The sequence below is a fragment of the Neofelis nebulosa genome, chromosome 9, assembly GCF_028018385.1.
Source record: "Neofelis nebulosa isolate mNeoNeb1 chromosome 9, mNeoNeb1.pri, whole genome shotgun sequence".
Taxonomy (NCBI): Eukaryota; Metazoa; Chordata; class Mammalia; order Carnivora; family Felidae; genus Neofelis; species Neofelis nebulosa.
In genome coordinates this window covers 30,661,667-30,673,294 of record NC_080790.1, presented here as the reverse complement: position 1 = coordinate 30,673,294, position 11,628 = coordinate 30,661,667, and the positions used below count along the sequence as shown (strand labels likewise).

General features: G+C 38.1%; 1 pseudogene; it reads left to right on the top strand.

The window, feature by feature from the left end:
- The first annotated feature begins 6,171 nt into the window (after positions 1-6,171).
- On the top strand, positions 6,172-6,330 carry LOC131486483 (U2 spliceosomal RNA; annotated as a pseudogene).
- Positions 6,331-11,628: the final 5,298 nt, after the last annotated feature.

Below are 11,628 nucleotides of genomic sequence, written 5' to 3'. Positions count from 1 at the left end.
ATGATTTTCCATCCCCAAGCGTTCTCCAGTTTTCTTCAATTTTGCTTATATTTTAGTCAGTAGATGCTGGTGTAGTTTGGGATCTGCTGGAAGCTGACCCTGAGACAGAGTTTAGCATTCAGGATGTGCCCTTGGGTCAAACCCCTGAGGCAGGGAGAAGGAGAGATAGGACTGGGCACGAGGGAAAAGTTAGCAGAGAAGGGGGGTCCCGCTCCACAGCCTCAGCCAACCCCACGGGGAGCCCTGGAGCTGAAAGCCGGGTCTGAGCGGTGAGCCAAACGTCTAGGGCTTTCTCCCCCCACCTCAGTGGAGTGACTTCCTGAAATCAGCTCTCTGCTGCCAAAGGAGCTGACAGCTAGAGGCCGTCTGCCAACAGCACTCCAACAGCTGGAGCAGAGTCCTTCCCTGAAGGGGCATCCGAGCAGTGCCTCTCTGTATCCACCACAGATGCAACCATGTGATGTATCTCGTACCAATAAGTGAAGCTGATTTTAGCAAACCATTTCTTACACATGTAGGCTTTTCTGACAACTCTCCAGAAAACTGCAAGCCTCTATCTGTGTATCCCGACCTTCATTATTCGTATCTTTTCTTGTGCCTTAGACACTAACTGTAAAGGGACTTTACATAAAGACACTAAATATAAAGGGACTCCTTCGCTTTTCCTTCACTCATTCTTCTTTTCTCCCTTCTTTCATTCTAGAAACTGTCAGAAATCTCTCGTACCTACTATATGTTTCCCTGTTGCAGCCTTTCCTTTCTTCACACTCTTCCTATGGAAGAAAGCCTGTGACTATTATATCCAATAAAACCATTTCAGGCCCTGTTTTTCGTCATGGAAAATAATCAGTTGCGTACGCAGTGATAGTACTAATCACAAGTGGGATGGTTATCATCTTTATTATAGTCTAGATTCTGTACTGTGATTTGAACATATTAAGGTACCAACTGCTATAAAAGATCATATCTGTGCAGTTGCCATGGTAGGATTTTCATATTGCTATAGTCCCATCATTGGACTAATGCAGCCATAACCACAAAGTTTTGTTAAAGCAATAGTTCTTGGGTGCCTGGGTGGCTCAGTCGGTTAAGCGTCCGACTCTTGGTTTCAGCTCAGGTCATGATCTCACCGTTTTGTGAGTTCGAGCCCCACATTGGGCCTTGTGCTGGCAGTGTGGAGCCTGCTTGAGATTCTCTCTCCTCTGTCTGCCCCTCCCCTGCTTGTGCTGTCTCTGTCTCTCTCAAATAAATAAACGTAAAAACATATATTTTTAAAAAATAAAAATAAATAGTTCTCAAAATGTGATTCATGGACCCCTAGGGATTCTCCAAGACCCTTTGAATATCTGCATGATTGAATCAATATTTGTAATAATACTAAAGCAAAATTAGTCTATTTTACTATATTAACTCTACACTGATGATGCAAAACTGCTGGTAGCTTAGCATTTATCAAGAGAGGACACAAAACTGTACTATTAAAAACAACTGTTTACTTAGAAGTATTATTCACTGCTGCACAATAAAAAAAAAAAAAAAAAAGGAAAAGGAAAAGAACAGACAAAAGAAAGCAAAAGAGCCAATCTCACTTAAGAATATCACAATGAAGGGGCACGTGGGTGGCTCAGTAGGTTAAGCATCCAACTTCAGCTCAGGTCATCATCTCGCAATTCACAAGTTCGAGCCCCACGTGGGCTCTGTGCTGACAGCTCAGAGGCTGGAGCTGCTTCGGATTCTGTCTCCCTTTCTCTGCCCCTCCCCCACTCAAGCTGTGTGTGTGTGTGTGTGTGTGTGTGTGTGTGTGTGTGTGCGCGCGCGCGTGAGTGTCTCAAAAATATTTATTTATTTTTTAACGTTTTTATTTATTTTTGAGACAGAGAGAGACACAGCATGAACGGGGGAGGGGCAGAGAGAGAGGGAGACACAGAATCGGAAGCAGGCTCCAGGCTCCGAGCCATCAGCCCAGAGCCCGACGCGGGGCTCGAACTCGCGGATCGCCAGATCGTGACCTGAGCTGAAGTTGGACGCTTAACCGACTGAGCCACCCAGGCGCCCCTGAGTGTCTCAAAGATAAATTAACATTAAAAAAATAAAAAATAAAAAGAATATCACAGTGAAGACATACAAATTGTGGTTATTATGAAATCTCAACCCTTGAGTACCGGTCATTTTTTTAAACAGCTTTATTGAGATATAATTAAAATACATTAAATTATACAAATTTAAAGTACATAATCTGATGAGTTTTAACATAAGTTTACACCATGAAACAATCACCATCATCAAGAAAATGAAAATATCCATCTTTTACCCATTGGTTATTTAAATTGTGTTATTTAGTTTCCAAATACTTGAGGTTTTCCCCGATATCTTTTTGTTATTGATTTCAAACTTAATTCCATCATGATCAGGGAACAGACTTGATATGGATGAATCTCTTAACATGTTTTGAGAATTGTTTTATAGCCCAGAATATGATCCGTCTTGGCAAATGTTCCTTCTGCACATGAAAAGAATGTGTATTCTGCTGTTATTGGGTAGAATGTTCTATAAACATCAACTAGATAAGGCAGTTGATAATGTTCTCTGAATCTTCCAATTAATAACTGGTTTTCTTCTACTTGTTCTATTGATTACTGAGGGGCTGCAGCTTAAATCTCTGAGTATAATTGTTGATTTGCCTATTTCTTTTAGTTCTATTAATTTTTATATCATGTATTTCTAAGCTTTCTTATTGAGTGCATACATATTTAGGATTGCAGTGTCCTTTTGACAAATTGAACCCTTTATCATCATGGGATGACCCTTTTTATACTTGGTAATATTCTTTGCTCTGAAATCTACTTTTTTCCTAATATTAATGTAGCCACTCCAACTTTCTTTTGATTAGTGTTAGCATGGTATATCTTTCCCCATCCTTTTTACTTTTAAACTATTTCTCTTATTTACATATAAAGTGGGTTTCTTGTAGGCAGCATATAGTAAGCGAGGTCTCACCTTTTTTAGCCAATTGGACAATCTCTGGCTTTTAAATGGGGTATTTAGATTGTGTATATTTAATGTGATTATCGATATGGTCAAATTTCAATGTACCACTATATTATTTTTTCATTTGTTCCATCTGTTCTTTGTTCATCTTTTACCACTTTTTCTGTTTATCTTGACTAACTTATTTTTTATTATTTCATTTATCTCCTTTGTTAGCTTGTCAGCATAACTTTTTAGTGGTTGTTTTTGGATTCATAATATATATCTTTAACGTATTACTGTCTACCATCAAGAATTATTATATCACATAATGTACAGTATGAGAATCTTAAAATAGCATACCTCTATTTCCCTTCTTAGTCTTTGTGCTCTTGTTGTCAGATATTTTACTTCTAAATATTAACCTCACGATACACTGCAATTATCTTTGCATTAAACAATTATCTTTCAAAGAAATTGTTAAAATGAGGTTTTTAAAAGTGCTTTTCATTGACCCACATATTTGCCATTTCTGATACTCTTCCTTCCTCTGTGTAGATACATATATCCATCTGGTATCATTTCCCTTCTGCCTAAAGGATGTCCTTGAACATTTCTTGTACTGCAGTTATAGTGGCAATTTTTGTATGCTGAAAAAAAAATTTATTTTGCCTTTATTTTTGAAAGACATTTTCAGGGGTGCCTGGGTGGCGCAGTCGGTTAAGCGTCCGACTTCAGCCAGGTCACGATCTCGCGGTCCGTGAGTTCGAGCCCCGCGTCGGGCTCTGGGCTGATGGCTCGGAGCCTGGAGCCTGGAGCCTGTTTCCGATTCTGTGTCTCCCTCTCTCTCTGCCCCTCCCCCGTTCATGCTCTGTCTCTCTCTGTCCCAAAAATAAATGAAAGACATTTTCACTGAGTGTAGAATATTATGGTGACTTTTTTTTTTCTTTCAGTACTTTTAAGATATTGCTTCAACGTCTTCTTGCTTGCTTTGTTTCCGATGAGAAACCGTCATCCTAATCTTTGTTTTTCTGTATGTAATGTGCATCAGTCTGCCTTAAGATTTCCCCTTCATCACAAGTTTTAAGCAATTTGATTATGATATTCTTTAGTGGAATTTGTGTTCTCATGCTTGGGGTTCACAGACTTTCTTGGATCAGTGGGTTTTAAGTTTTCCTCAAATTTGGAAAATGTTTACTATTGTTTCTTCAAGTACTTTTATCTGCCTCCTCCATTGGGGACTCCAATTATACACATATTAAATTGTTTCAAGTTTTCCACAGTTCACCAGTGATCTGACAATTTTTTTGTCTGGTTCATTTGTATATATAGTTTCTATTTCTATATCTTCAAGTCCACTTCTTTTTTTTTTTTTTTTTTTTTCAGTGCTTAACCTGTTATTAGTTCCATCCGGTTATTTTTTATCCCAGACATTGCTGTTTTCCTTCTCTGGAAGTTTGATTTAGATTTTCTTTATACCATCCATGCCTCTCCTTAACGTGTTCAACCTTTCCTCTACCTTCTTAAACATATAGAATATAGTTATATTAAGACAACCGGTTTTAATATCCTTATCTGCTAATTTATCATCTGTGTCATTTCTGTGTCTGTTTCTATTGATTGATTTTTGTCTTCATTATGGGTTGTGTGTTGCTACTTCTTTGCATGCTTGGTAATTTTTTATTAGATATCAGATGCTGTGAATTTTACCTTTTTTGGTGCTGAGCATATTTGTTTTCCTTTAAATAATCTTGGTATATGAAACACAGTGGAGTTGGAAATAGTTTGATCCTCTGGAGGCTTGCCTTTAAATTGTGTTAGGCTGGAGCAGAGCAGCTCATAATCCAGGTATAATTTGGCCCCCAGCTGAAACAATACTCTCTGGGCATTTACTTTTGCCCCTTGTATGTTGGGGTTTTTCCACTTTGGTGGAAACATAAAATATTCCTGACCCCATCTGTGTCCTGGGGCTTATTTTGCCTGCTCCTTTTTGTTAGCTCTTTCCTCCACCTTGAGTAGTTTCCTCACCACAGTTGCTGTCCTGTACTCAGGTGAAGACTTATGGAGAAACCTTAAATGATCTCTGAAGTACTCTCTCTCTCTCCCCTCCACTCTGTACTGCAAATTCTAGCCACTTTCCCATGTTCTCAACCCCGTTCTTTCATCTCACAGAGACCACTTGGTTCTGTTGGGATTCCTCCTACCGACACTGCATCCTGGAAGCTCCTTAAGGTGGAAAGTGGGGAAAGCGCCCAGCTCATTTCACTTCCTTTCCTTCTGCCATCACTCTTCTGTGATATTTGCTTCCCAACATTGGAACAACATTGTTTGATTTTTGTTTTTTTCAAGATGGGATGATAAATCAAGTCTCTTTTACTCCACTTTGCCTGGAAGCATAAGTTCAGAGTATGAATATTTTTCTGTTCTACATGACAAAATGGGAGGTGCAAATAAAGTACTCCTACCACATACTGAAGGACAATTGTTGTCTCAAGGAGAAGCACTTGTACAATTGCTTGAGATGCATAGTGAACTATCTGCTTTTTCAGAAAATTCTACTTTTTCTGGTAGAATGTTAAGTTACTAATAACCTATGATTATTTAGATTTGGATATTTGGCAGACATTTGTTTAAAAATGAATAAAGTATAGGGGCACCTAGGTGGCTCAGTCAGTTGAGCATCCAACTTTGGCTTAGGTCATGATCTCATGGTTCGTGGGTTTGTGTCAGGCTCTGTGCTGACAGCTCAGAGCCTGGAGCCTGCTTCAGTTCTGTATCTCCTCTCTCCCTGGCCCTCCCCCTCTCGCTCCCTCCCTCTCTCTCTCTCTCTCTCTCTCTCTCTCAAAAATAAACATTTTTAAAAAATGAATAAAGTGTGCTTTTGCCTTCAAGGAAACTAACTGGCAGTTTTTATCACCAATGAAAAAACTAGATCTTCCAAATAAACATTCGAATTTTGGAAAACTTGTATATGTTCCCATAAGCCTGACAGTTTCCTTATATGTGACAACTTTTCTGACCAAGTCAGTTATTTTAATAAATGTAATTTTTAAATAATACATAATTAAATTTCAACATTTGGAATATCTGTATAACTTAGTGAACCAATATTTTCCAAATGCTCAGTGCCTAATCACAGAGAGAAGATCGATTCAAAGTATAAGAGTGACTAACAGATTTTATTTATTTTAGAATTGCTTTTACATCGCTTCTTGGCCTTTTGGCTAAGATCAAGTGTAGAATTGCTTTTACACCTTTATTCTTCATTTCAAATATAAAAATGTTAGAAATAGCACACAGTGCTCAGAATATTATATGTGTAAGAAGGATATTTTAACCTTAAATCAGTCTTACTTAACTAAGATAATCAAGATCAACAGATTTTTTTTTTAATTTTTTTTTCAACTTTTTTTTTTTTTTTTTTGGACAGAGAGAGACAGAGCATGAACGGGGGAGGGGCAGAGAGAGAGGGAGACACAGAATTGGAAACAGGCTCCAGGCTCCGAGCCATCAGCCCAGAGCCTGACGCGGGGCTCGAACTCACGGACCGCGAGATCGTGACCTGGCTGAAGTCGGACGCTTAACCGACTGCGCCACCCAGGCGCCCCAAGATCAACAGATTTTAATGTAATGAAGTAAAAAATGTTTATTTATATGGTCTTAGATTCCACTTTGTGACTGACTTTTACAACATTACCTTCTATCATATTTTGATTGAATAACAAAGATTATCCATAATTATCTAAAGAAGCTATTACAATACTTCTTTCTTTTCCGACTACATGTCAGCATGAGACCAAATTTTCTTCATATCCTTCAACCAAAATAACGTATTACAGCAGATTGAATGCATAAATAAATCCAGTTATTTTCTAATAGGTCAGACATTCAAGAAAATTGTTAAATATTCAAGAATGTCCATTTTTTCACAAAATTATTTTTGTTTTTAAAAACAGCCAGTTTTCCATAAAAAATGTGTTACTTAACATACAGTGTTTTCGTTATTTTTTTTTATTTTTATTTAAAAAAATTTTTTTTAACGTTTATTCATTTTTTTTGAGAGACAGAGAGAGACAAAGTATGAGCAGGGAAGGGGCAGAGAGAGAGGGAGACACAGAATCTGAAGCAGGCTGCAGGCTCTGAGATGTCAGCAGAGAGCCCGACACGGGGCTCGAACTCACAAACTGTGAGATCATGACCTGAGCCGAAGTCGGACGCTCAACTGACTGAGCCACCCAGGTGCCCCTCGTTATTTTTAAATAACTCATGATTAAATATTTATAAAATGCCTGTTTTAATTGTCAACACAAGAGCTATTGATAGGCATAATTCACACAAGCAAAAGTTATTTTTGGTCTTCAATAATTGTTACTAAGGCACAGGAGTCCTGAGACCAAAATATTTGAGAGCTGCTGTATTTAAGCTATTTCACCTGGGAAAGATAATACATTAAGCCAATGGTTCAATGGTTTTAACTTGAGCTACATACTGAAATCATGTAGAAAGCTTTTTTTTTTTTTTTTTTTTTTTAAATAATGCTTGAGTGCCACCCCCTGAAGGTTTTGATATGATTAGTCTGGTGTGTGGCCTGGGCATCAGGTCTCTTCAAAACTTCCCAAATGATTCTAGCAGGCTAAGAACCATTGCAGTAATCCCATGCTCTGAGAAATACATTACCAAAAATCATATAATCAGATTAATGATAACATTAATCATCATGTTGTGAAAGCTCTGAGGGAAATGGTAGTGGAAAAAAAAAAAGAACTTGGTAAAATGGGACAATCCTAGACAAATTATGAAGTAGACAAGTTTATAATTTTTTTTAAAATTATTTTAGAGAGAGAGAAGGCACGAGTGTGGGAGAGAGGCAAAGAGAGAACCTTAAAGAGGCTCCACACTCAGCACGGAGGAGCCCAATGCGGAGCTCCATCCCACAACTCTGGGATCATGACCTGAGCCGAAATCAAGAGTCAGATGTCAACCTACTGAGTCACCCACGTGCTCCTGAAGTAGACAAGTTTGGATCCAAACCTCCCACCCTTCCCCTCACTTTTTGCCCGTGCACAAGCCTCGTGCTAAAACACCTTGCCCTTTGTTCCTTGAATAGCCACAGCGACTATAAAGACGCCCACGTTATATTCCTGCCCAAATCTGCCCACCACAGCTTTTAATAATGGAATGAAAAATTAGAATGTTTGCTTCCTCAGTACGGAGTCAGACCTTTGCTGTTCCTCAGAAATCTCAGGAATCCAGATTTCCTGTAAATCTTCCCAGCTCCCTTCACCTTATCAGAGGTCAAGTCAAGGTGGCAATAAAAGCTAGAAAAAAAAAAATCCCCTTTCCTCTGGTTTTCTGGCCCTCTCCCTTCCCAGCCGTTTAGAATAACAACTCACTCTCCTCTCAAAGAAGGGGAGGAGAACATTCCCCTTGACCCCTGATTCCTTTCACTGACACTCATCTTGCTCCCAAACAAAATTCCTCTTACTCCTTTTTTAATTTTATCCTGCTTTTTTAAATCAATTTTTCTCTGCAAGCTCTAAAAACCAAAAGCCTTTAAGATCCAAAGAAATGAATTTCCAGTAAGGAATTTTAATCTCCTCACAGAGATGAGGGCAGAGAGAATCAAAAGATGAAAAACCAAAAAAAAAAAGTTCATCTCTTTACTGCTCACAGAATAGACAGCTCTGATCTGCACGCCCAAATTGACTGTGGTTTCAATTAACCGATTGTTATGAAGAGTATGTGTTCATATAGTGTATGTTTGCGTATCCATTAATTTTTTTTCTTTTTTTGCAGTTTAAGGATTAAGTAGGTGACGAGGCACCAATTTCTCGAGAATATTAATGCTACTATGGGAATGACAAAAAGCTGTTAGTGCACAAACTTATTTGCATCCAAAATTACTAAATTTTTTTTTAATTTTTTTCAACGTTTTTTATTTATTTTTGGGACAGAGAGAGACAGAGCACGAACGGGGGAGGGTCAGAGAGAGAGGGAGACACAGAATCAGAAACAGGCTCCAGGCTCCGAGCCATCAGCCCAGAGCCCGACGCGGGGCTCGAACTCACGGACCGCGAGATCGTGACCTGACTGAAGTCGGACGCTTAACCGACTGCGCCACCCAGGCGCCCCACTAGCTAAATTTTTTGATGCAAGTTAAAAATATGATCAAAGGTGTTAGGTATGTCAATGGTATATTTTTAAAGATCCTCTAATTCTATATATGAGTATGATGAAAACCATTATTATTATCCTTGTTGTGAATGATAAGAAAATAAAAGCACAAGGAGGTCAAGTAACCTGCCCCCGGTGCATACAAAGCCAACTCAACTGTAGGTAGTGTACTTTTGCTGTAGCCCGTAGGCTTTTCCAGTTTCAAAGGAGAAAATTTAAGTAGTTATAAAATCTAGTTTTTAATATGCTAAGGTAAGCTTGTCCTGAATGTAAACCCAGACACCTTTGAAATTATTTTATTTCCAAGCGTTAAGCAGAGTACTCATTTTGTATTGCTTTCTCTCCTTTCATCAGATGTCTAATACCATACCTGTTAATTAGAAGGGGAAATGCTAATCTTTTTCTAAAAAAAAAAAAATGAAATACTACAATGTAAGTTAATACACTCTAAACCCAGGCACCCCTGAAGTAGACAAGTTTAGACCCAGCCTCCCACCCTTCCCCTCACTTTTTGCCCGTGCACAAGCCTCACGCTAAAACACCTTGCCCTTTGTTCCTTGAATAGCCACAGAGACTACAGAAGCCCACATTATGTCCCTGCCCGAATCCATCCACCCCAGCTTTTAATGATGGAACGAAAAATTAGAATGTTTGCTTCCGCGGTACGGAGTCAGACCTTTGCAAAGACTAAAGCACTGGTTATCTTTTGCTTTGGGGTCATTTATGGATTTTCTAAGGTTTTATATTCAATTTATTTATGTTCTAATGATAGGAAATTGTGAGAATTCTCTACTGATGAAGCTACACTGTCTGTAATCAGAGTTAATTGTAAGAGCACTTCTTTCAGTTTTGTAATCCGGCAGCGGTATTAATTGGGGCTGTTAATTAAGCCCTTCAAAAGAACAACAATTCCAAGAGTAATTTTCAAGTCAGAAACAAACAAACAAACAAACAAAGAAAAATTGTTTTTCAGATTCAGGTTAGGCCCAGCGGCGTCAAATAAAGTAGGAAGAAAGGCTCTAAAATCTCTTTTTGCAGGATTCGAAAATAAAATGTTAAGAAAGCAAGTAAATATGATACAAATATACAGAAACTGGCAACAGTCATTAAACAAAAGAGTCAAGTGGACAATGCCACCATAGCTATCAATAATAATGATAGAAAGTTGCAACACAATACCATAACCCAAATTCTGCCTTAAACCACATATGTTCCTAATATATCTTCATTTTTGCTTAAATTTAGGATGAATTCATTGTTTTATTTACATATCTGAAGACATTAGCAAAGTATTTCAAGTGTTTTAATAATTTTAAAACAGCATGGACTGTGGTCATAAAAAAATCCTTTCAACCCTACGATTTACATATACAACATTGTTCAGACCGTAATAAATTAGATTAACTAATCCACCTTCAATTTTAATGTTTGAAAACGCATTTCAAGAGAGCGGCCAGTGGCACGAGGCCAAGAGTATACCTGACTTTCCCTTTAAAAGAAGCTTAAATTACAGAGCATACAGTTTTAGTAAGACTAATCCCCTTCTGTCACTCGCCAAACCTTGATTTTTTGTGTGTGTGGTTCTCACTGGGTGAAGTCCCATGCCTATTATGGGGAACGCTAATGTTTGAATTCACAGATCTATGAGAAAGTAGAAGAGATTGAATAATTGCCTTTCATAACACATTTGTTTAGTCTTTCAAGAAAATCGTTCCAACAGTCTAGGGTTGAATCTGTCTTACAAATTAGGAACAAGCAAAGTTGTAACTTTGGAAAGCAGGCTGGGAGGAAATTTTGCAAGCAAAGGAAGTGACCAGAGAAGAATGGTGCATCATCATTTCACTCTGAGGTAAGATGGTCTTCTTTCAACTCTACTCTTACATTAGAGAAAAGGAACACCAATGAGAAAACAAGCTAGTGGCTGAGACAGGAACTACATGACATTCAGGCCATGCTGTACGCATAGGATACAGTAAAAATTATTACAGCGTTTTTAGAGATGAAAGATATAAAGGAAACATGGGATGGTGGCTAGGTAATAGCTTATTCCACGCATCTCTGTGTGACAGTGTTTCACATATTCACCTTTATTATATTCTGCAGCTAGTTATATAATACTATTATTTTACAGTACACACATATCTTTAGCATATGCTTTACATGTGTAGAAGGCTTGATAACATAATCCTTACAAAAACAGGGACCTGGATGCATACTAAATTCTCAGTAATTCTCAGTAAAATATTGAATGTCTGAAAACAAATACCTTATGATTATTCAGAGTGGTACCTTCTAAAACATATGAGGAAATATTTGACTTGTCATAGTGCCTAAAAACACAGCCCAACCAATCACAACAGGCAATGACCTACCTTCTTTAATTATTGCCCTCTTTCCTTTAGCTTCCATTTTTTATGTAATGAACACCATTCGTTCCCAAATGCCGGTCCCATGTTAACACTTGTCCATGACTCTCCTTAATGAGAA